Source organism: Apteryx mantelli, chromosome 20, assembly GCF_036417845.1.
Source record: "Apteryx mantelli isolate bAptMan1 chromosome 20, bAptMan1.hap1, whole genome shotgun sequence".
In the NCBI taxonomy this organism is placed as follows: Eukaryota; Metazoa; Chordata; class Aves; order Apterygiformes; family Apterygidae; genus Apteryx; species Apteryx mantelli.
In genome coordinates this window covers 5,092,626-5,113,766 of record NC_089997.1, presented here as the reverse complement: position 1 = coordinate 5,113,766, position 21,141 = coordinate 5,092,626, and the positions used below count along the sequence as shown (strand labels likewise).

The 21,141-nt window shown below is 52.2% G+C and overlaps 1 non-coding gene across 1 annotated transcript; it reads left to right on the top strand.

The window, feature by feature from the left end:
- Nucleotides 1-18,782: 18,782 nt before the first annotated feature.
- Nucleotides 18,783-18,853, top strand: TRNAA-UGC (transfer RNA alanine (anticodon UGC)). Its single transcript has one exon. It is a non-coding gene; the product is annotated as a tRNA-Ala (tRNA).
- The last annotated feature ends 2,288 nt before the right edge of the window (nucleotides 18,854-21,141 follow it).

Genomic DNA, 21,141 nt, shown 5'->3' with positions numbered 1-21,141 from the left:
TTCTTCTGTGGCCTCATCCCTTTGAGGAGAGCAACCTGCACGGGCACCAGCTACCTTCAAACATGAGCTTTGCTCTCTCCTCTGCTGTGTTGCTGAGCTCCTTCACACTGACCCCTGTGTCTTATGCCTGCACTAGATGCACTATCCTGAGAATACCCTCTGGGAAAACCGTAAGAAGCCTTCTTCACCTGCATATCTCACACCGCCATAGTCACTATTGCATATGGTAGCTCCATTGTTGGCTACGTGGGGCCTGAATACAGCAAATCCTTTGCACCAACCAAAGCCTGATAAAAGGGCTCAAGAGGGTTACCTCTGTGGTGAGCAGAGAAGCTGCTTTGCTGTAAGCTCTCAGCAGCTTTGCAGGTTCCTCTAAGAAAGCACATTCAGGAGAAGCATGATTTTAGGTGACAGCCAGCAGACTAAGAAAACAGTCTGAGGAGAACCTCTGTTTCACTGCTTAAAACCCATCATCTTCTCCTCTTGCCCTTGCACTCTTGAAGCATCTTATCTGTGGAGTCATCTGCTCCTTTCCTTTATATGTCTAAAACCAAATGCAAAGGTGGAGGGAAAAACATCAGTATTTATTGCTTATGTTTTCTTTGGACTTCCTTCTGTTAGACACGTTCTTTGGTTTGAAAAAGAAATTAGCTACTAAATTAATTAAGAGGGTGGAGACAGAAATAGTGAGTTTCATCGACTTCATTAGAGGTGTCTGTGAGCAGCTGGTGCCTGTACTCGTTTTCCCTTGGTCCCTATATAGTCAACAAAGAGAGAGCTCTAGAGGCTGGGTCCTCCCAGACTGTAATTAACAGGTGAAAGAAGTGTTACCAGTCTCTTCCAGACACTCTTCTCTCTCTCTCTCTCTCTCTCTCTCTCTCTCTCTCTCTCTCTCTCTCTGCACTGACAAGATGGGAGGAAGCTAACTTGGTCAAATAGAAGTGCCCAACTTCTAAAATAGAACCCGGCTTAGTATTTTGTTGTTGTTGTTGTTCCAGACCCTTCCTATTTCAAATAATCAAAAGGACAGCCTTTAAGTTCTTTAAGATGAGAAGATTTCCCCCTTCCCCTAAAGGGAAAGCAAGGCATTTAGGTCAGGACATTTAATAACAATGTTTCCTCAGTGCTTCTGGAGAAACAGAGAGGAAGAAGCTGTGGAAGAAAGCAGGGGATTACAGAAGACATGCTCAGTACTGGCTTGTTTTGAAAGCAACAGCCTCACAGAAGTTCCAAGTCAAAAAAGGCAAGGACTGAAAAGTAGAAGGAATAACTTTCAACATACTTATCTACATGGATGGACTGGCATCTGCAGATACTAGTAAGCACTTTTGCTGGGAGATTAGGTTGGCTTTTGAAACACAGATGTGATGGATGTTTGCAATAGGTCAAAGTGAACAGGGAATTTCCCAGGCATGGCATGAAATAGTTCACAACCTCTTTACAATACTGTGCTCGTGAGAAAGAATCCTTTGTGAGTGGCTGGAAAAGGTAGAAAGAAGACAGTAAAATCTCTGAGGCCTCTCAGTGAAATGTGAAGCAGAGAAATCAGGGTGTGATGCATGGCTGAGAGGAATATTTCTGTCTGTGTTACATAGGAAGCAAGCAAGGGAGCAAAGAAGGAAGGATCTACCCTCCCGTCGAGACTGTGAAATTCTCACACTCGCTTCTTCGTGCTCCTGTCTCAGCAGGACGTACTGAAATTGGGCATGGGAGCAGGAAATGAAACTGTGGTTGCTGAGTTCATCCTGGAGGGTTTCTCAGGGCTTGACCAAAGGCTACAGCTGCTTCTCTCCCTGATCCTTCTAGTCATATACCTGACAACAGTGACGGGGAACACAATGATCATTTTCCTCGTGTGTGTGGCTCACCGCCTGCAAACCCCCATGTACTTTTTCATCAGCAATCTGGCATTCCTGGAAATCTGGTTCACATCCTCCACAACCATCAAACTGTTGGTGATTCTGAGCTCTGGTAGGAGAACAATCCCATTTAGCAGCTGCTTTGCCCAGTCCTATTTCTATTTTGCCCTGGGTTGTACAGAGTTTGCTCTCCTTGTTGTCATGTCTTTTGATCGCTACGTTGCCATCTGCCAACCTTTGCATTATGCTGCCATCATGAAGCAGCAGCTCTGCACCTACCTGGTTGTTGCTGCATGGGTCCTAGGCTTCACACTCTCGAGTTACCACGTGGTCCTGCTCTCAAAGCTGACTTTCTGTGGCCCCAACAAGATCCACCATTTTTTCTGTGACAACTCCCCCTTATTCAAACTGTCCTGCTCTGACACCAGCCTGCTTTGGAAAATAGACTCCGTTTTCCTATCATTTGTATTGCTGGGTTCCTTATGTTTAATCCTGGTGTCCTACATGGGCATCTTCCACTGTATTCTGCACATGCCATCAGCATCTGGGAGGAAGAAAGCTTTTGCTACATGTTCTTCCCATCTCACCAACTTAGCCATTGCATATGGAACCTGCATTGTTCTCTATGCACGGCCCTCAGAAGGGGTTTCCTTGGAGACTAACACAGTTGTAGCTTTGCTGAACACTGTCCTGTACCCCTTCTTAAACCCCTTCATCTACAGTCTCAGAAACAAGACTGTGAAGCTGGCCCTGGAGGAAGCCCTTGGCCATGCAAAGGTTTGGCTTTTCCCCCAGTCATGATGCTTTTCATGACAGCAATTCTAATCATGTATCATGTATTATATCACACACACATATATATAGCTATTAAATACAGGTGCCTCAGAGATTTATTTTCTCGTTAGATTGTAGTGTTGAAAGAAAGGAATGTGAATTGCGAGTCTTGGTTACAGAGGGTTATTATAAACAAAATCTAAAAAATATTAATAAAACATTGAATTCACACAGGACTAGGACATAGACTGCCAGTGCACGCTGACACAAGGAAGTTTTCATAAGTCATCTCAGGGACTTTAGTTGAAAACTCTGGGGACAACGTCCAAGGGGTGTTGAGGAAAGTGCAAAACACCTTCTCTCCCTGAATAACAGAAGATACTAAGCATGAAAATTAAGCTCAGACACTACAATGGGTTCAAATTCATTGGATTCAAATCCATAAAACACTTCTCAGTTTCATTAGTGTGATGAAGACAGCCTCACTGATTTGTCAATGATAGCATGCAGATGATAGTTTTCTTATTCACTTTGGAGGGAGATTTCTTAAAAATGCATATTTTCGTAACATACTGTCAGTTTGTCCACTATTAAAAGCCCTGCTTTATCTCCACTGGTGACTCCAGGATGCATTCTCCTGAAGGAAAAAAAAAAAGAATGTATTTCTTCTTGGATAATTAGGCATTTTCTACCTTCTTTTTCTTTGTTGAAGGAGTATTTCATGATTGAGAATTATTTCAAATAAACTATGTATGCTTCGATCACACTTTTTTCTTCTTGTCCATCAATGAAATTATATATTCCCCCCCTTATTTTACACTTCTGTCTCCATCTATATCTTTACATGGCAAAGGGATGGGCAGAAGCATGTAGTATTGATAAAGGGAAACATATTTTAGAGAAATAATCAGCACACAGAGATCCCTTTTCTCCTTTTATTTTGCAGTCCACAGGGAAAAACAAAGCACAGGGGAAGGGAAAGCATTGCCATTGCTTTACTCCTTTGCAGTTGTTTCTAATCAGCATCTCATTTTGTTAGGGCTTCTGAAGAGCAGAATTACTCTTAACAGCTCTTTTAAATTTTGTGTGTGAGCGTCCCATTTCCAAAGGGAATTCTACAAGGGTGAACTCTTTTTAGGAAAACTGGGTCCAGTTCATCTCTGCAGCCCATCTCCTCACATGGGACCCCAGGGAAGCTATGGCGTTTTGGGTGACCAAAGCTCAGCCCAGCAGAGCACTTGAACACTCTTGGGCAGCTCAGTCATCTTGGTCTGGGCTGGGTCCTTGTGCACCACAGTGAAGGATGTGGTGGCCCTGGGTCTTCCCATCCAGGCCCACAGCTCCACCGGCAACACAGGGTTAGGGGATGCAGGCAGACGCCTAGGCTCTGCCTCGGGGTTGAGATAACTGAACAGGGCGTGAGAAACTAGTGGCTATGAGAAATCATTGGACACTGCAGGTAGCAGAATGAGACCCTGCCAAGTTCCAGACAGCATGGTGAGCGATGGCTGCATTTCAGCGGTGGTTAAGGGAGAGTTATATGAGAAAAGGACAAGCGTCACACATAACTGGCATATTGGGGATCCTCCGGGGAGTAGACTCTTGAAGCACCAGCAGTACTGACGTAATGATATCGGAAGCACCATATGAACCAGGGGTTACCTAGCTAACCATACCAGAAATATTAAACTTGAGTACATAGGCAGTAAAACTGGCACCAATGAAGAAAAAAATACTTAGAGATGGGCTGTTTATTTCAAAGGGGATAAAGCTGGAGAAAGAGAGGGATCAAGCTGCATCATGGAAGAAGCAGCATGGGGAAATGGAGGCAGAGGGAATAAAAGGGGCCAGTCATGTGTAAGCAAGCTGCTGGCAAGGACACTTGTCTGGCCAGGCTGTGTACCTGCTCTCTGCGGTGTAGCCTATCATTGTATTAAATCCTTTTCCTAGCTCTTTTCTGGGTGAGCGTGCTCGCTGTTCTGCGTGAGTGCATGTGTGGAAGGCTTGCAGACGTCAAGGCAGCCAGCTACCAGAGACACCGTACGAGGGTGCCTGTGAGGTCTCCTGCAAGCTTTGAGTCTGATTAGCTGGTGAGAAAGAACAGGACCAGGCCGTTTGTATCGTTCATGTTTATGAGTGCTGCTCATGTCTCCGTGGTGCCTGTAAAGGTACTGTGCCCCTGCCGGAGTTGATTTTTGGGTGGTTGACCATATCCGTACAGAGTGTGTGTATGCCTCTTGGAAGTACATGCCACGTCTCACTGCTGGCAGGACCAGGGAACAGAGAACTGCAGTAGTCTCCCTTCCAGCAGACCAGGAAGGAGGAATCCGTTTATTCAAAAATCCACTGGATCCAGCGTCCTTTAATAGTGCAGGCCCTGGAGGTGCTGCAGCTACTTGGTCTTGATGTCAAGGTCCCGCTTCTCCATCACCTTGTGGTTCCCAAAGGGCACAGAGGCTTAGGCTTTGGGGTTGCAGCATGAAGGACCAGCTTTAGCACATGTCTTTCTAGTTCCCCACTATTAAGTTAAGCAATACAAATACAGAGATTTTATAAATGTTTGGGTCAGTGATCCACTAGAGTCAAAGGGGGTTTTGTTTTGTTTTGTTTTCTGATCAGACTTTCCATCTGCCAAACTTTATCGTAAAAGTGGCTGGGGTTGGACAGGTAGTGCCATATGATCTACCCTCCATTTCTAAACCATCCACAGAAAGTAGCACTATTTAATCAGTCTAAATAGCAGGGGCAATGGCCACTGTTTTGTTGGTGGTGCATAAACAGGACAGTCGTGCTGAGCAAAACTCCATTGTCTGAGGATCTGCTACACATTACTAAACACATCTTCATCGTGTCCAAGGGTAAAAAAAAGCTGGGGGATATTTAAGACAAATAACTATCTCAAATATCCCAAACCTGTTTTCTCCTTTTGCACAACAAACATTACTCTCATGTTAAGGATGGCAGGAAGGTATTTGAGTTGAGAGACTTTTTTGAGCTTTGTCAGGCATTGCACAAACATCTCCATAGCTGCATTATTGACATTTCTGCCTGCTGCGAGACTGCAGATAACATGGGCACAAGAAGAAGGTGCCCTAGCTGCAAGCTGATGTGCAGATCTGGGCCAGCACAAGGCCCTGGCTGTTAGTCTTTAAATGGTTTGTCCAGGATTTTGTGAGAGAGGTGCCCAGTCTGCATGGAAAAGCATCACAAATGTAAAAGCTGGGAATGCAGTTTGTATCGTGAAAAGATCTTGAACGTCAGCCAGCACCAGTGTTTCACACCTGTGGTCGAACCCCAGAAACAGGGAAGGGCTGTATTTGCTGTGATATGTAACATGTGCAGGAAACTGGGACACGTCACATTTCTCTCCTGGAGGTAGCACTGGAAGTAGCGTGGGATGAAGAAGGGGTGGAAAGGAAAGCGCAGTGAGAACAGGAGTTCAGGAGGGTCACGAGTCTCGGGGACTTTCTGGGGTTGGCTCCGCCCGCGCCGGCTCCATGGTCTCTGCAGCAGAAGGACAGTCTGCAAAGCACCACGTCTCATCTCTATGGTCGGCTGGAGGGGCACCCTCCCTACAATCTCTATGGTCAGGTGGCTCCTCTGGGCCGGCCTCCAGCGCTTCTCTATGCTCTCCCGGCAGAGGGACGCTCTGGGATCCCCCCTCCAGCCCCTTTCTTGGACTGCTGATGGAGACAAAATGTCAGGGCCACCCGCTCATGGCAGATAATGCCAAAGGCTGCGATGGCCCCTGGGTTGTTCGCCCACTTCTGACAAAAAGGCCGCGGCCTCCCGGGGCTCCCGTCATGTGTGCGTGCATCCCCTGGCGCAGACTCGCCCAGGCCCCAGGGGCAGAGCGGGGCCCTGTGGCAGCAGCGCCCCGGCAGCAGCGTTTCCCCGCCGACGCTCCCCTGCAGCACAACTTCCGCAGCCCAGGGCCAGCCTAGCGCCACTCCCTCTCGCTCACCACCCTCCGCCCCAGCCAGCAGCAGCTGCCGCAGGCTCTGGCCACACGAGCACACGCCGGGCCGCAGCATCGCTCTGGGCTCCCTGCGCAGCAGCCGCCAACACCCGCTGCTGCCAAAGCTCCTTCTCCGCGGCCTTGAGAGCGGCGCCGCAGTGGGGCCCGGCGGGGGCGGGGCCGGCAGCACCAGGGGCGGTGGCCATGGACACACAGGCCCCGCCCCCACAGGGCCGGAAGTGCCGCCTCCTCCCTCGGAGCATGCGCACTGGCACAGATGAGGGCGGTGAGGGGTGGGGCAGGGGTGGGGCCCGGGCTGCCCGGGCCCTGCGGGGAGGGAGGGAGGGGGCGAGAGGCGGCTGGTGCCGCGCGGGGCAGCGTCTCCCGGCGCGGGGCCGCCTGGAGCCTCGAGCCGCAGCGCCGGGAGGTGCTGTGCCGGGGCCGAGGGCTGAGGGCCGCGCGCTGGGCAGAGCGAGCGGCTGTGTGTGCGGGGGCAGCCGGAGGCGCCGCGGCCCAGTGTGTGCGAGCAGCTGCTGGGGAAGGCCCGGCCCAGCCTGGGCCGCCTCCGGCCCCACGGGAGCCCCCGGCTCTTGCGCCGCTTCTCCTGTCAGGCCAGTGACAGCACCAGCTGGGTTTGGGAGCATAACAGTGGAAACGGAATGATTTTTTGGATAAAAGACCAAAGTACCCTTCCAGTGTCTCCTATTCTTCTTGAAAGGACATAGAAAAAACCCTTAGAAAGTACTTCTGCTCTCTGTTCCTGAAGTAGAAGTTTTCCCAAGACTTTCTCTTTGCCTTAGCTGATCTAATACTTTGCCTCTTGCCTTCTGCTGAGTGGGGAAGTGTGCGGCTGAGAAGTTTTTACAGACCTAGTTGGTGAGCCCTCCTTTAGCGTTAAGTTATTTAAGTGGGTGTATGAGTTGCTTTTCCATCTTTTATTTCCTCACCCACTTAGACATTTCTACCCTAGATTTGAGTGTGTTCAAAGCAGAGGTCTGTGCAACACCTCTGAGTGTCTCTTGTTTCTTGGAGATGGTTCTTGTGGCATCTCTGTGAAATCTTCAGAGCTTGCGTTTAACCTGCTGCCAAGTCCCTGCAGCTGCTGCCTGCCTCTGCGAGGGTCAGCCCCACATCTGGCTTCAGGGTCCCCGCACTCCTCCAGTTCTGCTGGTTTAAGTGTTTGTGGGCTGGTGTGAGGAGGCCAATAGCTGGTGCAGGTGTGAGAGCAGTGCAGGCAGAGCAGTCTGTGATCCCCGTGTGTTTAGTGAGCTGGTGCCTGCAGCTCTGCTGGTGCTGCCTCTTCCCCTGTTCAGTCCCCGTCCACGCCAGGACCTGAGGTGCCGCAGTGACTAGGTCTAAACCACGTCTGCAGGTTAACGGTGCTGAACATTGGTTCCCTGCAAGTTTTCTGGAGAAGCTGAATGGCAAGGGAAGGACCCACTGGTTCAAGCGCGCAGAAGAAGGTTTTGGTCGCTGCCAAGTCATTGCTGGGCGTTTTGGTGCGGTCAGTTGTCCGCGCTTCCTCCCCGGTGGCAGCAGCCACCTGCACTTTGTCGCCATGGGGTGAGTGCGGTGCAGTGCCCGCTGCCCTGCCTCGCAGCCAGGTTTCCCGCATGGGGGCCATGGCCGGGTGAGCACAGCTGCAGTGCCCTGCCCGGCCGGGACCCCCAGCGGGGTTCTCCCTGCGGCCCAGCCTGCGTGGGGGCAGGGGCAGTCCCCGACTGCTCCATGCAGTCCCTGCCCACTGCAGGGCCAGCCCTGGCCAGGGCACTGGGGCGAGGGGGGCCGTGCCCCCTCTGTGACACGGGCTGTGGTCACAGGGGACATCCCATGTCACGGCAACAGCTGCTCTCTCCCGCGCGGCCCTGGCCTCTCCCCACACGTCGCGGCGAGGCCAGGAGAGCCCAGGCGCTGGGGCTGCTCTCAGCACCACTCTGCTGCGAGGAGCCACCAACCCTGAGCGGGAGCTGGCGAGGGGAGGCTGGGGCGGAGCGGGGCTGCGGTGACGTGTGGAGGAGGAGGAGGAGAGGGGCTGTTTCCTCATCACCTCCTACTGCGGGGTAACCCAGGGCAAGGAGGACAAAGATGGAGCTCTGGGACACTGGCCATGGGATGCGGCGTGGGCAGGTGGTGCCAATGCTCCCCACCAACAGTAAGGCCTTCAGGATCTCCTTCCCGGGAGCTGCTGCAGAGACCATTAACTCTGAACATGGCTGTGGAAACCCTGGGCCAGGGGGAGGGTGGACAGGGCTGGGGGCTGCAGCCAGATCCTCCACTGATGGTCCCCTCTGGCTCAGGTGCCAGTGTGGCCGCCAGGACTCCTGGATCCTTGCCCTGATGCTGCCCCTGCTGTCCCAGGGCACCCTGGGCAGAAGTCCCTGCCCCAAGGGTCACTGCTGGCCTCGCAGTGGGCATTGCCCACCCGAGCTCCTGGCGGGGGAAGGAGCTGGAGCTGCTCCGGTGGCTGTGCAGAGCCTGTGTGTGCAGAGATCCCGTAGGGGGAAACTGGCCCTGCAGGGGAGATTCTGGGGGATGCCCTGAGCCCCCAGATTGCCATGGGCACAGCACCATCCTCTCACTGGGTGAAAATCCCTTGCCAGTGTCTATAGGGAGGGGGTTCACCCTGTGAGAGCTGCTTCTGGAAGGAAAGGAGACACTTTCTGCTTTTCCTCAGCTCAGCAAGACTTTCTGTCTGGGACCCCGAGCACTGCCTCTAATTCCTTCCTGCAGGCTTTGAGCTCAGGGACACATTGTGGATGTCCCGTGGTAGGATCTGCATGTCCTAATGCCTCTGTTTCAGCTGCAGACCCTCGTGGGGGCAGATAAAGGTTGTAGCCTCAAGGCAGTGCCCACCTCAGCTGCTGAGCCCCTGTCAGGGATGGGGTATGTTTGGGGAGGGGGATGCAGTTCGAATATGCTTGCACTTGTCATCTCCTTGGCGAGGCATGTGCTGAACAGCTGTGAGCTGGCCCCCCCCAGAGCATGACGTGTCTTTCCCTTATTTTCCAGAGACCCTTGCTGTCTGGGAAGGTGTGTCTGACTACATTGTACAGCAGCTGATGCTGAACCAGGTGGGTCTGCCATCGTGGGCCTGCCCAGGAAAGCCTTCTTCTGGATCTTCTGGATCTGAGGGATGATTTCTCTGCTTTGACTTGTATTTTTGAGAGGGTGAAGGGGAGGGGGATGAAAACATCTGGAAAGTTCTTCAGAAGAACTTCTCCAAGGCTTCTCCAAAGCTTTTCTGAGTGCTTCGTCTGTCCCTTTTGTACAGCAGGATTGGGCAGGGCACTGAGCACCATCCCCATGTGCTGACAAGTTACCAGCCTGTCCACCTACCAGTCTCATAATTCTTCTCTTGCTTTGTGTTTTCAGGGAGTGAGAGTTATTTGTCTTGGGACCTTTGGTGTTGTAACTGAACGAGTTGGTGTTGGGAAGCATGGTTTCCTGGCTGTTCGCAGACCCATGTTCTGTCTTTCGAAGACTATTGCAGAGGTTCACGGCCTCACCTATGATAAGGCCCATGCTCCTGGTAAGAAGACAGGCTGAAACTTTTGCTTTGCCTTAGGACATCTTTGGGGTGTGCATAACTGCTGTTCAGCGGTGACTGTTAGAAACCTAGAATTGCTTCCCCAGGTCCTGAGAACAGCTTCAGTTTTTAATTATCATGTCATCATAATGCGCATTACAATTCTACTCCCTCTCTCCCTGACTTGTTTAACAGCTGGCTGCATGCCAGATGTATTGGGGCTGCTGCTTCTCCTCAAATTGAGTTAAAACCTTTGGTCCATGTTTATGCCACACTGGAGCTTGTAAAGTTGAATACGGGCATTCATGCTGGCTCTTCCATTCTCCTTCTACTTTGAAGTAGGTCAAAGGCAGCTGTAGAGAGCCTTGAAATGGAGATGGGGACAATAGTGTGTATGAAAACCCATCAGAGGCCATCTTTGCTGGGTTTGCTGGTCGTCCCTGTGAGCCCTGCAGCTGTAGTGGACATCGGTGATGCCTGTGGGGCAGCAGGAGCTCCGAGTTGTGTTTGGAGTGGGTCTTTCCTTTCAAAGGACTCCACATGTTCTCTGTGATGTCAACATCAGTCTGGCACTTCTTAGAGCTGAGCCTCTGGCACCAAAAGCAGGGATGTTTGCTGTGCAGTTCTGAGGGTGCTGGGGGTAGCTGGAAGGATCTGAAGGGGTGTAGTGCAATGCTTGTGTTTTCCTTCTTTCTTTCACCATGTGATGTGGCACAGCTAAATGTCTCCCAACCTGGAATGCACGGAGTGTGAGCACAAGTACCTGGCACCCACTCCGCTCTCTTGGGAAATGGCCCCCTTTCTCCTCTCCTTGTTCTGCCATCGTGCCTCATGATCATAGGAGATGGCCAGGCCCTTTCTTTCGATCTCTGTAGGGAAGAAAGCATTGCTGTACACTTGGCACATCCGTTTGCAGAGTACTTTGAACTTCTCCTAGGGAGAGATGACATGAGATTCCTTCAGGAGCTTGACCAGATGTTAAAGAAGACAGCTCTGTAGCAGTGTCTTGCTTGAAGACCTCAAAGCTGCCGACGCTCTGTTTTAGCCTGCTCCGCTAGTGGCTTTGTTCCTCTTTTTCTGCTTCCTAGGTCATAAGCTCTCCGAGCCCCTGAAGTATGCTCGCATAGCCTCGGACATCTCTGTTCCTCGGAAAACAGTGGAGGCTTGCATAGAAGAGACCATGCGTCTTTTCTCCCGCTGCCTGGAGAGTGGGAAGAATGTTGCCCTTGTGTTGAAGGACATTGGCATGCTTGTTATTCAAGGAGTAGATGTGAAAATGAGATTTTACAGAGACTTTCTGAGAAGGCTGAATGGGACGGAGCAGCTGGTAGAAGTTCTTCTTGGGGTAAGTTTTCCATTTCTCCAGCACTACTTGCAGTCCTTTTTTAAATCACAAGTGACTGCAGTTCTATTAGCCTGCCATGACCTGTTTAAGCACATATACGGTCCTGGCCTAGAGTAATGCCAGCTCCCTAGACAGTTTGTCTTGAGCATTCAGAGGATTTGGCAACAAAGACCACCCTGGGAATAACTGTGCTGGGTCCACCCAAAGATTCATCCAGCCCGGGAGCCTGTTTCCATGTGCTGAGGGAAAAAAGTCCAAGGAAAGGGCAGGTCTTGTGTGTTTTTTCCAGGTAGACTTCCCTCCTTCCAGAAAGCCATGGTTTAGTGCCCTTTAGTGATGACATTTGAACCCATGTGTCCTTTGGCTGTGCCTGGGATGGTAAGGCAGTGAGTTCAGCAGTTTCCCCTTAAGCTGTGTAACAATATTTCTGTGCGTCCCTTTGGAAGCTCGGCCTGATCCCTTCATGGGACGCCCTTGAGCTCTGGTGTGGTGAGGAATAGTAATGGATCCCTCCTCCCCTTGCCTGGATCAGTGGGGATGTCAGACATCGCTGTGAAATCTCTGTTGACCTCAGTCCTCTCTCTTTGAAGCTGGAGGGCCTGAGTGTGTTTCATCTCTCCCATATGGCAGCTGGTCAGAATATTTATTGCTCTCATGCTCTTGCTCTGTAGCGTTTCTAGGTCTGTGTCTGTGTAGGTTTGTTTTTGCAGGGATCATTGCTGACCCCACTCTCTGGGCAGGAAGCAGAGGCCCAGGCAGACCAAGGCCCATATGGGACCAGCCCCCTGTTGCTGCTGTTGCTATGTTGGTCTAGTTGTGCTGACCAGCTCTTCCCAGTGCCCTGGAGTGTCACCAGCATGAAGGGGGTCTTTCTGTCCTAATGTGTGCATCTGCACGCTGGCAGTCGTGGCTGCAGCATGTCAAAGTGAGAATCATTTGAGCCCGATGCCCTTCCCCAGGTCTCCAGTGCAGCTCTGTCCTTCATGCTGGTCTCTCAGGTGCATCTGGAAAGGTGAGATGTGAAAGCAGGCTGAGGTGAGCCCCTCGAGGGTTAAGGCAGAGATGTAAGCAGGCTGTAGGCCTGTAGGCTTCCCAGCTCTGTCTCTTCCTTCTGTCCTAGTCCGTGATGTCTTTTCAGTCCATTCTCTGGGCCAGGGCCTTTTCTCCAGCCTTTGTTGCAGTGGGTCCCAGAGCAGCTGCCCCTTGAACACACCTCAGAGGTTTGGCCTTCCCAGTTGTTACCCGCTTTGCCTCTCCATTCCTCCATGCTGCAGAGGCAGTTGTCTGAATGTTAGGAGAGACTGTGGGGTTAACCCCACATCAAGCCGGCAGGGAAAACGCAGCCGCCAGGAACCCCAGCTAGTGCAATGCCTTCTCCTGTGCTTGCCTCCATCAGCTTCTGCATTAGGAAAGACCTAGTCTCCTGACTGAGTCTCTGGATTCTCAGCCTTGCAAAAAGCCTGACAGTGTTCTTACCCTTTCTCATTTATTTCCCTCCGGCTTCTGTGCTGCGTAACTGAGGGACTGTTGAGAGGAGTGGAGAAATTCAGCATTTCAGTGAGGCAGCTTCTTCTCTGAGCAGTGGAAAAGTTTGCTGCCCTTGTGAGCACTGAGATAATTTTCTTGGCATCACCTCACACATGTCTGTCACTTTGCAGATGCCAGAGATGAGGGATTCAGTCCTCTCAGGCACCAAAACCGCTGCTTCTCAGCCCCATTCTGGTCAGGTCATCATCTTTCCTGAGTGAGTATGTTTGCTTCTTAGCCCCTGGGTGGCCAAGCGAGCAGCTTCTCATGGCATGTTTGGTAGCATTGTGTTGCCAGTGCTTGTGAAGGCTGCTCAGAAACTCATCTGAGAGTAACTCTTTGAAATGTGCATCAAAGTGCAGGTCCCTACTAGTTGCTGGCTTGGGACATTTTCATGTCTTCTGTGAGACCTGCATGAATCAAATGTGTCCTGAATGTGTTTCCTTGGGTCAAAAGTTTTTTGTGGGAGGCCTATCTAGGCCAAAGTGAAGGCTGTGCCCAGGGGGGTTTGGCGAGCTTTGTCCTGGCTCCCATCATGCTCAGTGTTTTGTTCCATTACTTGTCTGGGAGATGGAGGTTCCTTTCTACAGATGGATGGACATGAGCTTGGGAGGGCCTGCAAGTGATTTGGAGGGTGAGACAGGAATTAGAAATGGTGCTGGAAAGCTGTAGGAAAGGAGACTGTTGTGTTCTGCCTGGACATGAACATTGAACGGGAGATGGGAGATGATCCCAACAGCAGCAGAGAGGATCTGGGTTAAAATGAGCTTTCTCACAGGAAGGCTAGGAAAGCCCTCGAAGAGCCTGATGAGGAAGCTCATGCCCCTCTAGGTTCTGGAGGTCTTCACGATGTCACTCAGCTTGCTACTGCACTCCTCCAGCATCTGGCGTATTCTTCATATTCTGCTTTGGAAAAAGATGGCCTTCCCAGTAGCTCCCAAACGCCCCTGTGTCCTCATTATTCACCCAAGGGGCAAAGGAAGTGTGGTGCCCTCCCTTTAGACTGGTGTCTTTTTCCTGTTTCCAGGTACAAGTTTGAGAGTACAGCTAGAAAACCACCTGTGGCACCTGTGAAGCCAACCCGGGAAGAAGAGATGGGAAAAGATGAGTCCAGTGTCAAGAAAGGTAATGAAACAGCTGGTTCCTGGCAGGGGTTTGTGTCTTCTCCCTCTGTCCTCTTTGGCAGGGCATTGGAGCCAAGGTGACAGTGGGATGTCTCATGTAGCATGAGGCACTAGAGGTGATGCTGCTTACCCAATATGGGAAATCTCAAGTGACTCCTGAGGGAACAAGACCTCGGGGCAGCCCAACACTCCCACCTGCAGCTGATACCTCCAAGTTAAATTTTCCCCCATTTCCACAGGACTCAGTGCCCTGGCGTGCACTGCAAACTGCTCTTCCATTTGAGGCTTTGGTGCAGAAGGGAGGCAAACTTGAGAACTGTCCTTGGGCAATGTGAATCCTAAATTGTGCCTGGAGCTGTATGTAATGGAGGGGCTGAGCTATTTCATGGAATCAGTGTGTTTTCAAGTGGTGGGAAGAGTCACCTTGAGTAGATGGTACAAAGTCTGGTAACCTATGCCAAGACTTCCTTTCATTTTCAAAACATTGAGTTCTAAGCTTTCTTTCTGAATTTCTCATAAACATCCCCAAAACAGTGCCTTTGGGTTGACTGTGTCAACAGAGGAACTGCAGGCATATGAGATCAGTAGACAGATCCAAGGATGTGCTCCCCTTGTGTGAAATTGTTGCCCCCAGAGAGGCTTTGTTCATTCACCAGTACATCCCAGCAAGCCTCCTTTTTCATAATGTGACTAGGATAGAACATGAAAGAACAGAAAAAAACAGTACCACAGGAAATGATGTTGCACAGTAAAAACGAAAAGAAAGAGAGAAGCCATTGTCCGGAAGGGCCAAAGACCACCCAGGAAACAAGGCTTGAAAGCAATCAGCTGGAGGCCTGACAGTTTTATCACAGGCTTGATCAGATCTGCATATCCTTCCTTTTCAAAAGGTCTCTGCAATTCTATCCTGAGGTGTTTTCTTGTCTCCTGCTTACAGGAAATCTTCCTGCCCAGTGCTTCCTCTTGAGAGGGAGGCATCCTCCACCCAAAATAACAGCTCCGACTATGCAGAAAGGAAAGGGGAAGAAAGCTGAGGGCAAAGCGCCTCATGGCAGGTGAGACCCTTGGAGGAATGGATGAGGGTGACCCTGGACTCTTGTGCTTGTTTGGGTGAGATGCTTCCTCTGGACACCAGGTTCATAGCAGCTCTGAATATCTTTTATCACATGTCGCGGTGACTCCTGATCCCTCGATGGCAAGAATGCCTTTACACCACTTTCTCCTTCTTTGACACTGGGTCTCCAGGAACAATCAGTTTTCCATACCTAAACACACAGCAGCTGAGACCATCGAGCAGTGTTTAATATATTTGCGAGGACGGGGTAACTGTGTCTCTTAGAGGCTGTCTTTATAAAGGACCCTGCTGCTTTCCTTGCCGCATCAAGACAGAGCCTGTATCTGGGCATGCTGAGCATTCCTGCGGGCACATCATGCAGCCCTGGGCGTTTCAGCTGGGGGTGATCTCTGTCTCTGCCCAGCTTGTGAGTACAGGACGGAGACCAAACTCCGCCTGTGCTCACACCACCTCCCCACAATGTGTATTTTCAGCGTGCTGCCAGGCATCCAAGGGAGCTGCTCAAGGAAGGTGGAGCGAGGCAGGAGGAAGGGCAGTGCTGAAGGCATGCCGCCACCTGAGAAACTGGTTACAAGAATCCAGAGGTGGCCAGGAGAGATATGCGCTACTGAGTGAGGTCCTCCTTGTGCCATATGGACTTGTGGAAAAGCGCAGTTCTATGGGCAGTGAGTATGAAAGACCCCTTCCTGCGTGTTCATTTGGCCATTGACCGACCTTGTCAGGCCTTGCTTTAAAAGGTGCAGGGCATGCTCTAGTTTTGCAATGCATTTGTCACTGCTGCATTCTCAGGAAACACCTCAGAAGAACACCTCCCCTTTGACCCTGTTTCTAGAGGGAATGTACCTGCTGGGCCTTTCAGGGATAGAAGATGGACAGTTTCTGTTTAGCTCAGTGATCATTTAGCTCATTGGTCAGATCAAAAATGCGATTTGTGGACCTGCCAGTATTAGCTCAGGGGCATAAGAGCACTGACAGGAAGGCTGAAGACAAGGGGCAGAAGGGAGGATGAGAAATGACCTTTGTGCACTGGAAAATACCAGATGCCAGTGATAATCTTTGCTGTTTCTTTTCTGTGGCCCTCCAGGTGGAATATCACTTCAGAGTAATGGGGGAGGGGATTCTTGTCTTTCCTCTGATCTGAAGCCCTGGGAAGGTTTCCCTTTCCTGTGCCTTTTGCTGAAGAGCAACTCTCTCCAGCCAACAGGTCAGGCCAGGATCAAGCACAAACTGGAGCAGCTGGGGCAGCTCCAGTATCCAGTCCCCGGTGCTGCAGGAATGGGAATGTCCCTGATCCCCGCCACATTCCCAGCCCCAAGGAAGGGAACACTGCCCTTTGCCCTTTGAAGCAAGGCAAGTGAAGAGAGAAGAGCACTTTTGGAGAACTCATGTGAAGAAACCCCAGTGCTTCCTCTGGAGCTGTTTTCCAGAAGCATCCGTAAGAGGCAAGGAACCATGAGGAAGGGGGCTTGTGGTCCAAGCGAAGTCCCAGCGTTATTAAAGTCCCATAGTTGGGCTGTCAGCTGTTGGGGAAGCTCAAGTGAGGCCATGAACACTGATGCTGAGAGTAAAAGCTGAGTTCCTAAGGGGTGTTTGGGGTCATTTGATCTGACCTGCCAAACCTCCCAGTAGGGTTGCATTAAAAGTTCCTGCTCTGCCCATGGCAATTTCTTCCCCTCATTTGCGATGCTATGGGAGATGTCTGACTGAGATGGAGGGGTGAGTAGGCAGGCTGGCCCTTGCCCTCTGAAGGGCAGTGGGCCTGAGAGGCAGAAAGATTGGATTTGTGGAAAAGGATGGGATTTGTATGGCAAGAGACAAAGCAGAGTGCAGAGTGGGGTCTGTCCTTGGCGTCCTGGCCCAGCAGGTGTAGAGGGAGAAGCACTGAATGCGAGTGGCAGGGAGGGGGCTGTTTAACCAGCTGCGCAGGGAGCAGGGACTTCAGTGTGAGGAAGAGCACAGAGGGACCTGTCTGGGACCCCTAATGAACATCCCTCTGCATCAGCTCCTTCCTGCTGAAAGGGCGCAAGGCAGGGCAGAAAGGCAGTGACTCCCCTGGGGTCTAGCAGGAAGGCTAAAAGCTGCCTGTAAAACCATGACTTCACAACAGCCCCAGATCAAAGACTGGCAGTCTGTTTTGCTCTCCAAATTTACTTTATTATTTTTTTAATATCTCCTGAAGATTGCACACAAACTTGCTTTTGTGTTCTCTATCCCCTCAGTACCAGCTCACGGCACAAAAAAAACCCTTTCCTTACCCAAATGTACTCACCCATCAGGCTGCCTTGCCCAGCCCAGCTGCAGCACCTTGCAGCCTCCTGTCCCCACACAGAGGGAGAAGCCCTGCTCCTGCAGCCCCGCATGCTGCATTGGCCGTCTTGGCAGCTCTTGCTGCTTCTGAACCCTGCTGACCCATCAGGAGCTCAGCTGCGACTGCGACCCAGGACATCCCTCTCTGTCTCCAGACTCAGCCTCTCTCCAGCCAAGGAGTCAGTCTAAGGATCAAGCACAGACTGGACAGAGAGTGCTGTCCTCCACCCTGAGGTTTTGCTTGGGGCGGATGAAGGACTGACCCTGCCACAGGGTGGGGGGTCTCTGGCAGAGCTGTCTGCACATCAGGCAGATGTCTGAATCACTCCCATGTACATCCTCCGTGCTGCTCTCTAGCCTCTCTGGCCATCCCCCATGGTCTAGAAAGGATGTCCCACAGCAAGATTCATGTCCCAGCCAGCAGCAGATCTGCTGTCCCAGAGCTGGGACATGGTGACTGTGAGCAAAACCCAGGGTGCTGGGCAGCACAATCCCCCAGGCACCCCACCAACAGGGCAACATCCCTGGGTGGGCTCGAACCACCAACCTTTCAGTTAACAGCCAAATGCACTACCTGCTGCGCCACAGAGACTCCCACCTGGTGCTCTCCTGGGGCAGCTCCAGTGTCCAGTTCCCGGTGCTGAGGTAATGGGAATGTCCCTGGTCCCAGGCACGTTCCCATTCCCAGGGAAGGGGACACTGCCATTTGCCCACTGCCAGGTGCTGGTGGGCAGAGCAGTGCAGAGGGAGGCCTAATACCTAGGTGAGGGGCTGTGGGCAGCTCCCTGCCCAGGATCGGCTCTGCCTGCTTTCATGGCCCTTCCAGTGCACACGCCAGGGGGCAACTGGAGCTGTGGGCACATCACCCTGGGGAGGGCATTTCCCTCACCCCATTTGCTCCTGCTGCTGTCATCGAAGACAGGTGTGACACACACAGCAGTGCTGCATGGGGTGGCAGAGGTGACTCGGGGAAGGGGTTTGCTCCTCTCCATTGACCCTCCCTGGGAGGGCCTGAGCATGGGAGCAGCACCTGCAGCGAGAGTCTCCTCCTGCCCCCATCAGCTGCAGAGATGTTGAAGGGGCAGCACTCCATGATGCAGCCCTGGTGCAGGACCAGCCCCAGCTGAGAGGTGATCTCAACTTCCCCCATCCCAGCCTGTGGCCCAGCAGGAGGGTTCAAATGCTGCTTTCTGCTGAGGCTCTCAGGGCACCAGGGGCCAACAGGGCTGTACTTGTCAGGGGCACATCATGGGAGAAGAGTATGTCCCACCCCTCAGCAGGCTCTTAGGGGATGTAGCTCAGTGAAGAGCACCTGCTTTGCATGCAGGAGGTCCTGGGTTCAATCCCCAGCATCTCCAGGGAAGCTTTTGTCCTGAATCTCCATCCCTCCCCCCCAACAAGGGTGAGAGCTGGGAACAGGATGGATTGCTCCTCTCCAGAAAGTGTAGTCTCGCCTTCTGACAGGGTGTCATGTGGGAAGTGGAGCCTCCCATGTGGGAAGAGCCCAGGCAGATCATCAGAAAGCCTGCCCAGGTGAAATGACATCATTATGTCACTACTATTGCAACAACCTGATTGGCCAGCAGTAGGCAACAGGCAGGAGCTGGGAGGTCATCAAGTGCATCTCAGGAGAGATGGCAGCCCTGTGAGACAAGAGTCAGTAGCATGCATAAAGGTGAGAGGACTGGATGCTGGCTGGGAGGTTATTTCAGCTGCAGCAGCAGGATTGCCCTGGGCAGGCAGACAGGCACTGTGAGGGCATCAGGCTCATCAGATGCACCTGACCATGGGAGGTGAGAGCTCAGCAGGAGGGGAGAGAGGAGGCAGGTGGAGGTGGTCACTGGGATGTCACTGGTGAATCACTGCTGTCCCCGCACCTCCTAGCGAGCAGCAGGTGAGCAGGCACTGGGGTCACCGCAGGCAACAGGAGCTGTGGGCAGGCATGTGAGGTCATCAAGGGTAGGAGATAGCCCCCAAGAGAGAGGAGAGCTCCTGAAGAGGGGAGAGGCAGAGGCGGATAAAGGTGACATGGCTGGGACCTTCTTTGCAAGGTCACTCTATTGCAGCAATCTGATTGGGCAGCAATCTGGCACTGTGAGGTCAGGAATCAGGTCAGAACATTCCCCATGGAGAGGAGATCTCGGGGGAGGGGAGAGGGAGAGGTGGGTCAGGGTGACGTGTCTGGGATGTTGACTGTGGAGTCAATTCCTTGCATCAGCTGGATTGGCCATTAGCCCATAGGTCAGCAGGGAGGTGTAGTGAGGTCATCAAGAACATCAGAAAACTCCCGCCAGCAGAAAGGAGAGCTCAGGGGGAGGGGAGAGGGACAGGCAGGTAAGGAGGGACAATGCTGGAATGAGGATGTCACTTCTTTTGCACTGTGGTAAGATCTTTGGAATTAAAGTTACAGCTATGATACAAGGATGATGTTCAGATTTGTCCAATATAGTCCTATATCAACAGAAATGGATCGTGCATGCTCTGGAGTGGTCACGTAGGACCATGGGCCAGCCAGATTATAAGGATTCACTGGAAAAATCCCATTCAGGGATTCTCACCCAGTTTAGCTGAAGATGCTGTTGCAAGGGCACCTGTGATAGAGACTACCATCAACATCTGGACAGCGACCAGCAATCCTCTTCAAGAGGTTTGGTTTCCGCACATGGGCATCACCCTAAGCAAAAGATCCTGAAGAATTAGACTTCTGTTTTAGACCAACACTCTGACCATGAATGTCTGTGAAGAACATGGATTGTTTTGATCCATCACCTTTTGGTTATGGACCCGGGCTCTTGCGCTGTGCCCCTCTGCTCCTCTTGCAGGCTCTGCATGGAGCATCAGAGCAGGCACACAGTTTCCTATAGCCAAGGCAAGAGATTCGGTTGCGGGTCTGGTCTTGAGCCTGGTAAACATCTCCCAGGGATGCTGAAGACATCATCCTGACGATGGAACAGGGCCACGTCTTCATGTTTTCACTCTTTGTCCATCTCTGGCCCATGTCCACGTGTGTCTGTGTGGTGACATTTCTGCAGCTGAGCAGAGAGGTCCCTGCACCAGATGTTGGGGAGAGCGTGTCCTTCATGTGAGGGATGAGCCCAGCCCCGCATGCCCTTATGGGGAAGGGCACGGCCTGATGCAGCCCCAGGACTGTCTGAGCAGGTGCTAACCCCATGGTGGAGGGGCCATGGGGCTGAGCAAAGCCGGCACCACTTGTCTCCAGCCAGACTGTGGGAAGCCCATGGGAGAAGGGTGTTCACAGAGCAAGACCCCCCCCATGGAGGTGAGTAATGCACGTGGGCGCTGCAAACCCAACCCCCTTCCGCATGGGAAACCCCCACTCCCACTGGACTCAGGCTTGAGCCCTGCATCTCCCACAGGGAGAGAGGGGCCAGGGGCTGGGGAGGGAGGGGGCTGTCTCAGGGCAGGGGCTGCCAGCAGGGAGGCTCCAGGTCCTGGGGACAGAGGTGGTATCTGAGCCCCAGCTCCCCCCAGAGCCCCCAGGGTCACCCCTGCCCTGCCCCACCGCCCTGGGGCTGTGCTGGTGACACCATGGGTGTCCCTGGCAGAGAGCAGTGCATGTGGGGCCAGAGCCAGGCTGAGCAGGGCCGTGTTCCCAGGAAGGGGCAGGAGTGCAGGGCAGACCCTG